This window comes from Terrapene carolina, unplaced genomic scaffold (genome assembly GCF_002925995.2).
Source record: "Terrapene carolina triunguis isolate 2854851 unplaced genomic scaffold, T_m_triunguis-2.0 Scaffold112, whole genome shotgun sequence".
Taxonomy (NCBI): Eukaryota; Metazoa; Chordata; order Testudines; family Emydidae; genus Terrapene; species Terrapene triunguis.
In genome coordinates, this window is record NW_020664463.1 from 18,580,579 (window position 1) to 18,596,737 (window position 16,159).

At 45.2% G+C, this 16,159-nt stretch overlaps 1 non-coding gene across 1 annotated transcript; it reads left to right on the plus strand.

The window, feature by feature from the left end:
- Positions 1–6,543: 6,543 nt before the first annotated feature.
- LOC112123345 lies at positions 6,544–6,605 on the plus strand. The gene has a single exon (XR_002909519.1). It is a non-coding gene; the product is annotated as a U7 small nuclear RNA (small nuclear RNA).
- The last annotated feature ends 9,554 nt before the right edge of the window (positions 6,606–16,159 follow it).

Sequence of the window (16,159 nt, forward strand, 5' to 3'; positions counted from 1 at the left end):
GTCTGGAGAAGAAACAAGTCCTGGCCCACCTTCTTTGCCTTCTCTCCTTTTTTTTCTTCCTGAAGATGATGGCAAGTTTGAAAACCCCAGCCGTAAACCATCCTCTTCCAGCCCCTATAGTTTGGGAAAACTTGTCTCTGATTCTGATTATTCTCCATAGCTGCCACCAAGCTGCTTTGCATAATGGGGGCATGGCTTATTCCGTGTCCTCCAATGGGAGCAGGTGCTAACTTGCATATCAAATAGGATCAGTAAGGATGCATGTCTATCATTATATCTGAGGAAAATCTTGTTAAGTATAAATCTGGTCATTGCTATGGTATCTCTACTGTTATCTCTTGGGTTAAAAATACTGTTGGTAAGAGCGAAAGAAAGTCTCCATGATATTAACGTATATGTTCTACTTTTGGTACAGTTACTCTGGGAAGCATAGTTTGTATAATTAGAGGTCTTTTAACTTAGATAATTTTTTCACTTCAAGGTCCCAGAAACAAAGGCAAGGTTTTCATCTCGAGGCCAAAAGACCAAAACATTAAGACACTTGATCACGGCCTTGGATAGACCAAGAGACTACCTACACTTGACCAGAGCTCAAAGAGCCGAGTTTTTAAAGGTTTTTTTCTGTCAGGCTTGGGCTGGGGACTTGTGTCAGATATCTTCATTTGGCTGGTTTGAGAGATGGCTATTGCTGATTTTTCTGTTTCTGCTGTTTAGATGTTTGGTTTAATTTGTATCTGTGAATTATGAAAGGAATGTAATCTGCTCTCTGATTTGCTGTTGCTTGGTTACCAAACTTGAATCTGACTAAAGCCTAGGAGTTTTATCTCTAAGGTCTTTCTGATTGTTGTTTGGTGGGGAGTGAGGTGGTAGAGTTAGGAAGAAAAGTACAATGTAAGGTCTGTGCTAGCGCCAAAGCCAAAGCAGTAGAGGTAGCATCAAGAAGAGATGTCTGGGGAACCCAAATAATGCTGAGTTTTGACTTGTAAGGAGCTAATTAATTCATTGTGGCAGGTGGGCTGTATGTGGCCAGAAAGGCCATTGCTATCTCACTTTTTTTCTTTTCTTTTTAAAGAAAGTTTCTAGAGTTCATGGATCTAAAGAAACCCTTGAAAATGTGACCCTGGTGTGATCGATGCAGACTGCCTGGAACAATAGCTCTGTGAGGGGTGAATTTCCTCAATTGTCTCAATGATGTGTGAATTTCTTTGCCCCCTGCCAACACCAGCCCACCTGGAGAAGAGCAGAGCAGGGTAAGTCCTTCTGCACGGGCAGCCACTGGGATGGATTTGTGGCTCCCTGTGATCCTGCTCCTGTCTCTCTGCAGGATGGGGTCTGAGAAACAGGGCCGGCTCCAGGCACCAGCAAAGGAAGCAGGTGCCTGGGGCGGCCAATAGAAAGGGGCAGCAGACCGTCTGTTGTTGGAGCGGCATGTCTGGGTCGGCGGCGGCGGCAATTCGGCGGCGGGTCCTTCAGTCCTGTCTTCCTCTTCGGCGGCACTTCGGCGGCAGCTCAATCAAGTTTTTCTTTTTTTTCCTTTTTTCCCTATTTTTCGCCGCTTGGGGCGGCAAAAAAGCTGGAGCCGGCCCTGCTAAGAGAGGACCCCTGCAACCATTCCTGCTGCTCCTGAAAGGGTGAGGTGGGGTGGGGCGGGGTCTGTTGCCGCTCCTTGGGACAGAAATTTGCCCCATGGCACTGCTGCCTTTCTGGTGGGGAAAAGGGGGGTGGTTTCCTTCCAGTTCTGTTCTTTGTGTGAGTACAACCAGAGTATGAAGGCCGAGGAATGGGGCTGGACCACTACAGGGCCCAGGATTGCCTTTATCTGGCCAAGTCTGTGTTTGGGGAGGAGTACGTTAAATCTCTAACGCTGTGGATTTGCTCAGTTGCCACCATTGGTGCTCAGCCTTCAGTGGAGCCGAGACAGAAAAGACACTATTTGCAATGGGGGAGTTGATGCATTTTTTAAAAACCTTGAGGTGCAAATAGCACAGGGGTTCTCAAACTTCATTGCACCACCACCCCCTTCTGACAACAAAAATTACTACATGACCTCAGGGAGAGGGACCAAAGCCTGAGCCCTGCTGCCCCAGGTGGGGGATCAAAGCCAAAGCCTGAGCCCCTACACCCTGGGCAGAGCCAAAGCCAAAGCCCATGTGCTTCAGCCACGCTGCCCAGGGCTGAAACCAAAGCCTGAGCTCTGCCACCCAGGGCTGCAGCCTTTGGGGTTTGGCCCCAGGCGGTGGGGCTCGGGCTTCGGCCCCGTACCCCGGCAAGTCTAATGCCTGCCCTGGCGACCCCATTAAAACGGGGTCGCGACCCACTTTGGGATCTTGACCCACAGTTTGAAAACTGCTGAAATAGCAGCTGTGCCTGTTAACTCTAGTATTTGCATTTCTACAGCTACAGCAGTGGCTGCAATCCAGAGAATCACCAGCCTAGGCCAGGCCTGAAATCTTTTGTCTAGTTAAAAGCTCCTTTGTCTATCTATTCATGAATGAATGCAAGTATGAAAACCCCCAGTTGTAAATGGTTCCCTTCCATTCCTCATACTTCCGTAAAGTTTGTCTCTGATTTTGGAGGTTCAGGGCCATGTCTCCAAAGCCCCCCACCAAGCACCTGTGTTTGGGAGGAGCTGTGGTTTATTCTGTGTCCTCCCAATGGAAGCAAGTGCTAATTTGCATACCACAGGGGAGTATGAAATATGCCTTTTGACATTATTTTTGGGAAATTACTTGTTAAGAATGAATCACATCATTATTTTATTTCCAGTGTTATCCATCGGTTTGAATTACTGTTGGGGGGAGAAAGAGAGGGAAAGATGGAGTCGAGTCACCCTGAGCTTAGTAGATATCATCCAGGTTTGGGCAGTCACTCCGGGCAGTGTAATTTGTGTTACCATAGCTCTTTTAGTATTTGTTTAACAGGATTTTCTGCATTTGTAGAAGATCTTTATTTGGCTAGTTTGAAAGAAAAGAATTGTTGTTCTGGAGGTCTTTGTTTTTTAGATTTGTGTATGTGGTTTTTTTAAGTTGGTCTCTGACTTGAAAGAGCAGCATGGTGTGATCTGATCTATGAGTTAGTGGTGGTTAATCCAAGTCTTAGAGGTTTTTAAGTTCAGGCTTTTGGCTGTGGGGAAGGAGCAGAGTAAAAAAGAAGGGCGGGGGGGAATACAATAGGGAATAACCTAGAGGAATAGGAGCAATCTCAACCTCTGAAAAGGTGTGCTGTATGTGGGGAGAGAGGTCCTTGGAATCTCACCTTTCATTTTTTTTGTAAAGTAAGGTTTTAGCATTTGTGATTTTGAAGACAGCTTTGGAGACATGACCCTGGTGTAACTGATATAATGATACGCTGCAGACTGCCTGAAACAATAGCTCTGCGAGGGGTAAAATTCCTCAATTGTCTTCATTGCATGTGAATTTCTTTGCTCTCAAGGCATTACCAACATGAGCTAGGCCAAGGACTCTGTGTGAGGCAGGAGGAGAGAGGAGCAGGCCAAGTGCTTCCACACAAGCAGTTACTGGGATGGATGTTTGGGAAGTACTGTGATGCGGTTCTGCCTCTTTGTGAGGTGGGGTCAGAAACAACCCCTGCTGCTACTCCTGCTGAGTATTGCCAACCCCAAATCATGAGTCAGGCTCACCAAAAATCATGAGATGGGCTTTAAAATCATGATTATGTAAAAATATTGGATTTGGAGTTCTGATTATTTGCCTTCTGCTGTTTGAGCCTTTAGGATGCTGCTACTGAAAGGACTGCAGGTATATATGTGTGTCTGCTGCCATGCTTTGGTGAGAAAGTGGTCCCATGTCACCACCTCTCTGGGTGGAGGAGAGGACCGTCTTCCAGTATTATTCCAAGTGAGGCCAGAGCGTAAGAGCCAGAGGATGGGGAAAGGCCAAAGTGGGGCTCCAGATTGCCTTAATCGGGTCATGGCTGTGGGTGGGTGTACGGGGAGCAGCAGCAGATTAATTCAATCTGAGATAGAGTCAGGAACAAAAGCACTTGGTGATGGAGTGGGGGATTCCAGCTCCTCCTCTTTAGTTTGGATCCCTATAATGTGTTCATGGCAGTTCCTCTCACTGGGCTGAGGTCACTAGCACCATCACCAGCCATTAGAAGGCCTTCTCTAGGCTGGGTATTTGCTTTTTGAAACCTCAAGGTGAGCTTTCCCAATTAGGGCTGTCAATTAAGCGCAGTTAACTCAAGCATTAACTTAAAAAATATTAACTCAATTTAAAAAAAATAATCGTGATTAAGCAGAACTTTAATTGCACTGTTACACAACAATAGAATACCAATTGAAATGTATTATAAAAAATTTTGGATGTTTTTCTTATTTTCAAATATATTGATTTAAATTACAACACAGAATACAAAGTGCACAGTGCTCACTTTATATTATTTTTTATTACAAATATTTGCACTGTAAAAAAGACAATCTCTTTCTCGTGAAAGTGCTATTTACAAATGTAGAATTTTTTTTGTTACATAACTGCACTCAAAAACAAAACAATGTAAAACTTTTGAGCCTACCAGTCCACTCAGTCCTATTTCTTGTTCAGCCAGTCGTTAAGACAAACAAGTTTGTTTACATTTACAGGAGATAACGCTGCCCACTTCTTATTTAGAATCTCACCTGAAAGTGAGAACAGGCACTCACATGGCACTTCTGTAGCTGGCATTGCAAGTTATTTATGTGCCACATGTGCTAAACATTTGTATGTCCCTTCATGCTTTGGCCACCATTCCAGAGGACATACTGATGTAATAAAAAATAATAATATAAAGTGAGCACTGTACACTTTGTATTCTGTGTTGTAATTGAAATCAATATATTTGAAAATGTAAAAAATATGCAAAAATATTTAAGTAAACGGTATTCTCGTCTTGTTTAAAAGACTGGTTAAAACTGTGATTAATAGTGCCTATCAACACTAGTGCTTGCACTGTTACAACAATGGCTGTAAAGCAGTGGATCTCTGATTCTGATTATTCTCCATAGCTACCACCCAGCCCCCTTTGCATAAAAGGAGGCATGGCTTATTCCATTTCCTCCAATGGGAGCAGGTGCTAATTTGCATATCAAATAGGACCATAAGGATGAATGTTTGCCATTATATCTGAGTAAAGTCTTTTTAAGTATAAATCTTGTCATTGCTATAGTATCTCTACTGTTATCTCTAGGGTTGAAAATACTGTTGGTAAGAGCGAAAGAAAAGTCTCCTTGATATTAGCACATATCTTCTAGTTTTGGTGCAATTACTCTGGGCAGCATTGTTTGTTTAATTACAGCTTCTTTAATGTTTTTAAAGGGATTTTTTTGTCGGATTTGGGCCGGGGACTTAGTGTCAGATATCTTCATTTGGCTGGTTTGAAAGATGGTTATTGCTGATTTTTCTGTTTCTGCTGTTTAGATGTTTGGTATAATTTGTATCTGTGAATTATGAAAGGAATGTAATCTGCTCTCTGATTTGCTGTTGCTTGGTTACCAAAGTTGAGCCAGACTAAAGGCTAGGAGTTTTACCTCTAGGGTCTTTCAGATTGTTGTTTGGTGGGGAGTGAGGTGGTAAGGTTAAGAAGAAAAGTACAGCGTAAGATCTGTGCTAGGGCAAAAGCCAAAGAAGTAGAAGCAGTATCAACCTCTGAAGAGGTGTCTGGAGGCACCCAAATAATGCTGAGTTTTGACTTGTAAGGAGCTAATTAATTCATTGTGGCAGGTGGGCTGTATGTGGCCAGAAAGGCCATTGCTATCTCACATTTTTCTTTTCTTTTTAAAGAAAGTTTCTAGAGCGTGTGGACCATTGCTCAGTTGCCACCATTGGTGCTCAGCCATATAACTTCTTGGCTTCTCGGAGCTAAGATCAAGTGTAAGTAGTCTCTCCGCCTATCAAAGGCTGTGATCAAGTGTCTTGATGTTTTTGGTATTTTGGCTCCGAGATGAAAACCTTGTCTGTGTGTCCTGGACCGTGAAGTACACACATTATCTTTTAAGTTATATTTGAACGTATCTTCTTTCCCCATTGGTCCTTCTGGTCAGGTGCCAACTAGGTTAATTGAATTGATTAACAGGTAAGGGGATTCTGTACCTCTGGCCAAGAGGGATTTTATATTACTGCATACATAAAGGTTGTTACCCTTCCCTTTATATTTATGATAACATGTATGGAGACCCCAGTTGCAAATGGTTCCCTTCCAGTCCTCATACTTTGATAAAGTTTGTCTCTGATTTTGGAGGTTAAGTGCCATGTCGCCAAAGGCTCCCACCAAGCACTTGTGTTTGGGAGGAGCTGTGGTTTATTCAGTGTCCTCCAATGGGAGCAAATGCTAATTTGCATACCACAGGTGACCATTAAATACACCTTTTGACATTATTTTGGGGGAAATACTTGTTAAGAATTAATCATATCGTTATTTAATTTCCAGTGTTATCCATCAGTTTGAATTACTGTTGGAGGAAGAGAGAGAGGGAGAGCTGGAGTCGAGTCACCCTGAGCTTAGTAGATATCATGCAGGTTTGGGCAGTCACACTGGGCAGCGTAATTTGTGTAACTATAGCTCTTTTAGTATTTGTTTAACAGGGTTTTCTGCCTTTGTAGAAGACCATTATTTGGTTAGTTTGAAAGAAAAGAATTGTTGTTCTGGGGTGTCTTTGTCTTTTTGTGTTGTGGCTCTGTCTTTTTAAATTAGTCTCTGTTGGGGAGGTATATTGGGAGGAGGTCCTTGGTATGTCACTGTTCATTCTTTTCTAAGGTAAGTTTCTAGCAGTTATAGCTGTAAAGAAATCTTGGGAGACATGTGTAATGATGCGGTTCTGGCAGGACCCAACTGAGAGTGCCAATTCAGGACAAATTGCTTAAAACAGGGCAGTTACAGCCCTAGGCTGGGGTTTTTCCACCTCTAAGGCTAACTAAACCAGCCAGTCAAAGAGGACTTTGGTCTCCCCCCACCGGCTAACCACAAGTCACACAAGCAATTCCCTTAGACACTCCAGTTTCCCAGTATCACCACCAGTGCCACTTGTTATGGGGACAAATGGTTATGAAAATCAATACCCCATTAAAAGGAAAAAGGTTCTCCTGATCGCAAAGGATCAAGCCCCAGACCCAGGTCAATATACAAATCAGATCTTATCCACAAATCACGCTGTTGCCAATCCTTTAGAATCTAAAATCTAAAGGTTTATTCATAAGAGGAAAAAGATATAGATGAGAGCTAGAATTGGTTAAATGGAATCAATTACATACAGTAATGGCAAAGTTCTTGGTTCAGGCTTGTAGCAGTGATGAAATAAACTGCAGGTTCAAAATCAAATCTCTGGAATACATCCCCAGCTGGGATCGGTCATCAGTCCTTTGTTCAGAGCTTCAGTTTGTAGCAAAGTTCCTCCAGAGGTATGAAGCAGAATTGAAGACAAGATGGAGACGAGGCATCCGCCTTTTATAGTCTTTTCCAGGTGTAAGAACACCTCTTTGTTCTTACTGTGGAAAATTACAGCAAAATGGAGTCTGGAGTCACATGGGCCAGTCCCTGCATACTTTGCTGAGTTGCAAGGTGTATTTGCCTTCTCTCAATGGGTCAACTGTATAGCTGATGGTCCTTAATGGGCCATCCAGCAGGATAGGCAGAGCTAACATCAACTTGTCTGGGATGTTTTCCAGAAGCACAGCATAAGTTTGAAATACAGACAGTATAGAGCCAATATTCATAACTTCAACTACAAAACTGATACACACATATAGACAGCATAATTATAACCAGCAGCCCATAACCTTGTCTTAGACACCTCATTTGACCCCCTTTATACAAGATTTGGTGCCACAACAGAACTTTGGTTGCAACCATGTTCTATATGGTCCCAGATTATATCAATAACGTCACAACATGGTGTAACTAACGGACAGTGCTTCTATATCGTGATGCCAACTTTTCCCAGCCTAGTGCTAAAAATTTCCCAAATCTGGTGAAAAATTCCTAGATAAAGTTTTTTACAGTGTTTCTATATCCTGGGAAATTTCCCCAAACCTGGGAATTTGTGAATAAAATGTTTCAACTTGGGAAATTGGGACTTTTCATTCAAACATTTTTCTCAAAAATTCCAGATTTGGGGAAATTTCCCAGGATATAGAAACACCACTAATGGAATGATGACTCTGCAGACTGCCTGAAACAATAACTCTGTGAGGGGCTAATTTCCCCAGCTGTCTTAATGGAATGTGAATTTCTTTGCCCTCAGGGCATTGCCCCCAGCAACGTAGTCAAGGACTCTGTGTGAGGCAGGAGGAGAACAGTGGAGCCAGCTAAGTGCTTCCACACAAGCAATCACTGGGATGGATTTTTGGTAAGTACTAGGGGTCCTTGTGATGCTGCTCCTGCCTTTCTGTGGGGTGGAGTCAGACACAGCCTCTACAGTTAGAGGCTGAGCAATGGCTGTAATGCAGTGAATCACCAGTCTAGGCCAAGCCTAAAAACATTCATGCACATTAAAACAAACAAACAAAAAATCGGCCTCAAGATGATCACAGATTTGAAGACCCAGCTGCACACCATTCCCTACCAACCCATAGAGTCTGGGAAAGTTTGTCTCTGATTCTGATTATTTTCCATGGCTACCATCCAGCTGCTTTGCCTAAAAGGGGGTGTGGCTTATTCCATGTCCTCCAATGGGAGCAGGTGCTAATTTGCATACCCAATAAAATGAGTAAGGATGCATTTTTGCCATTTTTGTGGAAATCCTTTTTCAGTGTGAATCCCGTCATTGTTATTTCCTCTTTACTGTTATGCCTAGGGTTGAAAATACTGTTAGTGAGTGAGGAGAGATGAGCCATCTTAATAGTAGTCTATATCGTCTAGATTTGGGCATTTACTCTGAGACTCATAGTTTGTGTAACTGTAGCTCTTTTTTGTTGCTGTTGTTCAGTAGTGTTTCTTGTTTTTGACAGAAACTCTTATTAGGCTAGTTGGAAAGAAATTAATTGATTTCTCTGTCTTCTGCTGTGTAAATATGTTTACTTTTATAATTGAATATAATGGCTCAGCTATTCTATTTTTTTTTTTTTTACAATCTCAGCTGGATATGCCCATGCTGATGTAGCCTAGTCTCACTCCACTTGTTGTCAAATGGAGTAATCCCACATTAAACTCCTTATAACCTTGTTTTGTTTCCTATTGTGATGTGTCCAACCATCTGATCATTTCAACATCTTTATTAGCATGGTGGACAGCATACTGATTTCCTTTCTTGCGGCTGGCCAAGTCTCTTTTCCATTGATTAAGATAGGTTGAATTACAGTTTTATATGCTATGCCTTTTAATAATATTGGCATCTTTTTGTCATGGAGAAGTGCGGTCAACTCCCACCATTTGTACCAAGCAGCTTTAGTACGATGCCAGGCATCATTCAGGATGGCACCATCATTAGCAACCATTGATGTTGGGTATTTAAATTTTCACTCTTCTGACCTCTCTGACTGTGCTATCCTTTATGGTGAGTCCTCCACCCTCAGTTATCCTAGGTTTGTCTTACCAACATCCACTATAAACCCAGCCCGCTCAAAACTATGTTGCCTCTGTTCAGAATGGGTTGGCAGGGTCTCTCAATCTTCTGGTGACAACATAGGGATATATGCAAACAGCTCCCTTTGTATATTCTCCTTTATCCCATCCATGACAAAAAAAAAAGGCTCAACACTGACTTCTGATGAGGGCCAATGTGTACTGGAAATTCTTTACTGTAGCCCCATTTAATTTTGACTACAATATTCACTCTATCATACATATCCTGGAAAGATAGACATATCTTTCCGGCACACCTCTTTGCCACAAACTCCACTAACCTAATTCTCTTGGTACATGATCATGACCTTTTCCAGATCCACAAAAAACATACCCAGTTGCAGTATCTTTTTTTCTCTGAACTAGTGCTGTCGATTAATCGCAGTTAACTCATGTGATTAATTAAAAAAAATTAATCGCTATTAAAAACATTAATTGCAATTATTCACAGTTTTAATTGCACTGTTAAACAATAGAATACCAATTGAAATTTATTAAATATTTTGGATGTTTTTCTACATTTTCAAATATATTGATTTCTATTACAACACAGAAGTGTACACTGCTCACTTTATATTATTATTTTTATCACAAATATTTGCACTGTAAAAATGATAAACAGTATTTTTCAATTCACCTCATAGAACTACTGTAGTGCAATCTCTTTGTCATGAAAATGCAACTTACAAATATTGATCTTTTTTTTGTTACATAACTGCACTCAAAAACAAAACAATGCAAAACTTTAGAGCAGGGGTTGGCAACCTGCGGCACGTTTCCAAAGGCGGCACGCAAGCCAATTTTTACTGGCACGCTGCTGCCGGCCCTGTTCAGCCCGCTGCCTGCCTGGGTGAACGGAACCCTAGGCCATCAGCAGGCTGAGCGGGGCCGGTGGCCAGGACCCCGGCTGGCAGGAGCCGGCAGACGGAACCCCAAACCGGCAGTGTGTGAGCCGCTGTCGGTCTGGGGTTCTGTCCGCCACCCCGCTCAGCCTGCTGACAGTCTGGAGTTCCGGCCGCTGGCCCCTTGCCAGCCGGGGTCCTGGCCATCAGCCCCGCTCAGCCTGCTGCCGGCCTGGGATACCAGCCGCGGCCTCTCTCACCTCATTGCTGGTCTGGGGTTCCAGCTGCCTGGCCCCCTGCCAGCCGGGGTCCAGGCCTCTGGCCCTGCTCAGCCCGCTGCCGGCCTGGGGTACCAGCAGCCAGCCCAGGGCTCTACTCCTGGCCTGGACCCAGCGCTCTGCAGCCACCCCCATCTTCTAAAAAAATCTCTCATGTCTCGCACCCCCAGAAAGGGCATCTTGCACCCCCGGGGGGGGGGGTGCACCCCAGGTTAAGAACCACTGCACGAAATTGATAGATCTGCATTTTAATTTAATTTTAAATGAAACTTCTTAAACATTTTAAAAACCTTGTTCACTTTACATACAACAATAGGTTCGTTATATATTATAGACTTATAGAGAGAGACCTTCTAAAAACGTTAAAATGTACTACCGGCACGCGAAACCTTAAATTAGAGTGAATAAATGAAGACTTGGCACACCACTTCTGAAAGGTTGCCAACCCCTGCTTTAGAGCCTACAATTCCACTCAGTCCTACTTCTTGTTCAGCCAATCGCGAGGACAAACAAGTTTGTTTACATTTATGGGAGATAATGCTGCCTGCTTCTTATTTACAATGTCACCAGAAAGTGAGAACAGGCCTTTGCATGGGACTTTTATAGTCGGCATGCTGCTACTCCTGCCTCTCTACAGGGTCTATTCCCGCTGCTCCTTAAAGATGGGGAGGGGAGGCTGCTGCCATTCTTTGCAGGAGAAAGTGGTCCTATGCCACTGCTCCTGTCTCTGCAGGTGGGGAAGAGGGCCCCCTTGCAGTGCTATTCCAAGTGGAAGGGCAGGGACTAAGGTAAGGCCATAATGGGACCCCTGGTTGCCTTAATCCAGGTGTGTGTGTGTGTGTGTGTGGTGGTGGAGGAGGCAGTACATTAATTCACTGGGAGCTAGAATTAAGAATGACAGCATTTATTGATGGGGGTTTCCAGGTTCTCTTCTTTGGGTTGGGTTCCAGTAATATGACAGAGGACCTGCCATGAACTCACCAATGGGTTGAGAACACCTGTGCCATTGGCAATCACTCTACAATTTTGTCTAGACTGGGGATTTGCACACTTGCAGCCATTGGTGTAAACAAGCAACGCCAGTATTTGCACATCTGGACGCTGCTGCTTCTTGAAACTCGGGGGTAAGCTCCCCGGGTGCAAATAGCAGCTTTGCCTGACAACGTTAAGGCTTGCGCTACTACAGCTACACCAACGGCTGAATCAGCAGTCTAGGCTAGGCCGAAAATCAAGTTTAAAAAAAAAAATTTTTTGGCGTGTAAATGTTGGCCAGTACAAAGACCCCACAGGCAAACCTTCCCCCTGCCACTCTTCATTGTTGGCATCTGAATGTTAACTTGGGGGCTCAGGTACATTTCTCAGAGACCCCTATCCAGGCCATCTGCCTGAGAGGGGCAGGGCCTAGCGAATGTCCTTCAATGGGAGGAAGGGATAGTTTGCAAACCAGGTAGTAGTATTAAGTATGCCTTTTGACATTATTCTGGGGGTAATTCCTTGTAAGAATAATTAAGTACTTGCTGCTTCAACTGTACTTTGAGGCCCTAGATTTGAAAATCCTGTAGATAAGGATGAGACATGTCACTCTGAGCTTAGTGAGAACAGGCATTTGCATGTCACTCTGAGCTTAGTAATAGTTGTTCTGGGGGCAGTGAGTAAAATGTTTCAACTTGGGAAATTGGGACTTTTCATTCAAACATTTTACTCACAAATTCCCAGGTTTGGGGAAATTTCCCAGGATATAGAAGCACTGTAAAAAACTTTATCTGGGAATTTTTCACCAGATTTGGGAAATTTTTAGTACTAGGTTGGGAAAAGTTGGCATCATGATATAGAAGCACTGTCAGGGGGTAAGTAGTCACTCTAAGAAGCATAACTTTTATTAGTCTGTTTTTTAAGTGTTTATTCAATAGGTTTTCTTTTTGTTATAAGGAAGTCATTTTGGGGGGGCGCTGACATAATTACAGTTTTCTTTTTAATTTTGGGTATTATCAATTTTGGTGTCTTATATTTAAATTCTGACTTACTTTAAGGTTTGGAACTTTCAAGATGCATTCAGATTAAGATAATTTCCTCTAGTAGAGGTAGTTAGTGTCCTAGAATATAGGTAAAGTCTAGGACTGTGAGTACTCTGGGTGTCTGTGTGTTTGTAATGTTGAGCTGGGTCTTTCCCCTCAGACTTTGGATCCCTCTGTAGCTAGAGAGCTGTTTAGAGCACAGGCTGTACTTTCTGAGATGTTTGGAACTACCTGGTGTGTCTTGGCACCACCATAAACGAACAGTAAATAACAATCAGATCTGCCCAGTTTTGGCAGTTTTCTTCTATGGGTGACACTTTTTGCAAATTATAAAATGAGCTAATTGGCATATTTGCCAATATTTTTTTTATATGTAGCCAGAAACTCAAGCTGATAGGCAGAATACCTTGTTCAAAGCAGTGGTGCGGGTGGGCCATGGAGCTGCACAAAGCTCTGGCTGGGACAAGTGGGTGGGTGTTTGGCAGGAGGGGAAGATGCTGAGTGGGAAGCTGATGTGGGGTGTAGGTAGGTCAGTAACTACTGGGATTGTTGGCACCCAAGGTAGGTGGTGCTAAAGCTCCAGGGAACTTCTGGGAGAGTAGAAGGTGCTGGGGCTGCTGGTGGGGAGCAAGTGCATACTGTGGTGAAAAGGATTCTAGGGTAGGGGGTCTGCTGGATGGGAGGGTAGATGGGTACTAGGACTCCTGGAGGAGGAGGTGCTGGGACTGCTAAGAGGATAGGGGTCTCTTGCAGTTAGGGGCTGCTGGGGTGAAGGGACTGTTCAGTTAGTGTGATTTGTGCTGGGGAAGCCTTCCCCTCCCCACTCCACCCTCTGGTGGTGCTGGTCCTGTTGCTGCTGCAATCTTCCTCCTATCACCACTACTGCTGCCTCCCAGCTGCAGTACCCACTCCTGGCTTTGATCCACCAGGGAGAGGTGTTGCACCCCAGCAGTAGCTAGTGGCCACAGGCACAACTGCAGGCAAATGCCTGCTTCCCTTCTGCAGCTGTGCTAGATATTTTGCCAGAAGAGTCCCAATCCCTTGACAGAATCCATCCTGATCAGACTGTCTGTCCTCCAGATGTGCAGAGTGCACTCATCACTAGACTTTACCTTGTCAATCTGACCATCTTTGTCAAATATTGGGGGAAGAGTCAAGATAGCTTTGGTGAGGCATGACTCTCCTTTACAAATCTATTACTTCTTGTCATCCTTAGAGAATGCTATGTAGATAAGGATGATCCAGTTGACTATAGTGTACTTGGATTTTCAGAAAAACTTGACAAGGTCCCACATCAAAGGCCCTTAAGGAAATTAAGTAGTTGGGATGAGGGAAGGTCCTCTCATGGATCATAACTAAGGCTATGTTTTAGTCATGGGTATTTTTAGTAAAAGTCATGGCCAGGTCACGGGCAGTAAACAAAAATTCACGGCCTATGACCTGTCCATGATTTTTACTATATACCCCTAACTAAAACTTGGGTGGGGGCTGCGGGGGCTGGGCAGGGGTGGTCTGGGGGGGTGGCCCGGGACCCCCACTGGTGTTGTGGGGGGGAAAGGGTTGTCAGGGCTGGCAGGCTTCCTACCAATGGGAGCTGTGGGGGTGACATCAGCGGGCGTGGACAGCACGGCGCCCCCTGGCCGCCCCTCCTCTGGGAGCTGCAGGGACATGCTGGTAGCCGGTAGCTGCAGGGAGCCTGGGACAGCCCCTAAGCCAGCACCGGCCGCTGCAGAAGTCACGGAGGTCACAAAGTCACAGAATCCGTGACTTCCATGACAGACATGCAGCCTTAATCATAACTGGTTAAAAGACAGGAAACAAAGGGCAGGAACAAAATGGTCAGCTTTCACAATGCAGAGTGGTAAATAGCGATGTCCCCCAGGGGTCTGTACTGGGACCGGTACTGTTCAACATCTTCATAAATGATCTGGAAAAAGGGGTAAATAGTGTTGTGATAAAGTTTGCAGATGATAACTAGCCTCGGTAGTTTTGTAAGTCCAAAGCAGATGGTGAAGAGTTACAAAGGGATCTCACAAAACTGGGTGACTGGGCAACAACATAGCAGATGAAATTCAGTGTTGATAAATGCAAAGTAATGCATATTGGAAACCATAATCCCAACTATATATACAAAATGATGGTGTTTAAATTAGCTGTTACCACTCAAGAAAAAGATCTTGGTGTCATGGTGGATAGTTCTCTGAAAACATCTGCTCAATATGCATATTCAAATCCTTCCTCTCCTTGATGTGAAGCAGGGTCTTCAACCCAGGTCTCCATCTCAGTGCCCAACCACAGCGTTATAGAGTCATCCTCTCTGTCTCATTGACCTAGTCATAGACAGTGCCAGGTTTACAATGGTGCCAGTGGCTCCATGGAGCTGGGCCCATGCTCAGAAGCCCAGTGCACCTCTGGCTCCAGGCCTGTGGGACCCCACCTGTCTCCCCGGAGCTGAGCCGCCTGGGACTGGTGCAGAAGCCTGGCCAGTCTCAGCCTGGGGAGGGGGGGATGGGGACAGTGTTGGGGGCTTGTCTGGGCCCTTCCAGGCAAGTGCATCTTGAGGGAGCCCGGCTGGGGCAGGCCTTGGCCTGGCTGATCGCACCACTCCTGAAGGGACAGAGCGATTCCCAGCCCCGGGACAAGCCCTGGCTGCGCTGCCGGCTCAGTCCAGCAGACAGTCACCTCCCAGCAGAGCCGGTGAGTGCGGCCGGGAGGCACAGAGTGGGGGAGTGGGTTTCTGGGGAGACTGGGCAGGGAGGTGCTGGACTGTTAGGGGGCGGGGAAGATGTATGTGTTGGGGCAATAGGGAGTGGAGGTTCTGTGGGGGGTGCTGGGCAGTTGTGGTGGGGCTGTGGGCAGGGGAGTGCTGGGCAGGGGTAGTGTTGTGCAGGATGCTGTGCATTTCTGAGGGAAGTCTGGGGGGGCTCTGGGCATAGTGGGTCCTGGGGGGCTCTGGCCATAAGGAGTCGGGGGGGGGGGTTGGGCGGGGAGCTCTGTGGCATGGCATGGACCCGCCCCCTGAGGGGAAGGGGCATGCTGGCATCACAGGGCCACTGTGCATCTGGCAACTGCCGGTTTGTAAATAGTGCGCTCATACTGGGCTGGGCGGAGCGGGGCCGCCCCTGGCTAGCCCCTCGGTCTGGGGACTAACCTCCCTGCGCCATGCTCCATTGCCTCCATTGGGGCCCACAAATATGTTTGGCGCCAGGCCCACAAAAGGTTAATCCGGCCCTGGGGTGCCTAACTCTCCCTGTGCCTGGGCACCTAACTTGGGACTGTGAATTCCACTAGGTGGCAGAACATCGCAAAGTTAGGCACTGCCATGCTGAGCCTTTTTCCTTTGTGGATCTAGCCCCCAATTGTGCCTTTGAAAATCTCCCCCAATATTAATCAGAGCTAACTGTAGGCTTTGCACCCTGCTATACTGTTACCACTCCATGCTATCCTTTTCCAAAGGCTGTTAAATACTTGT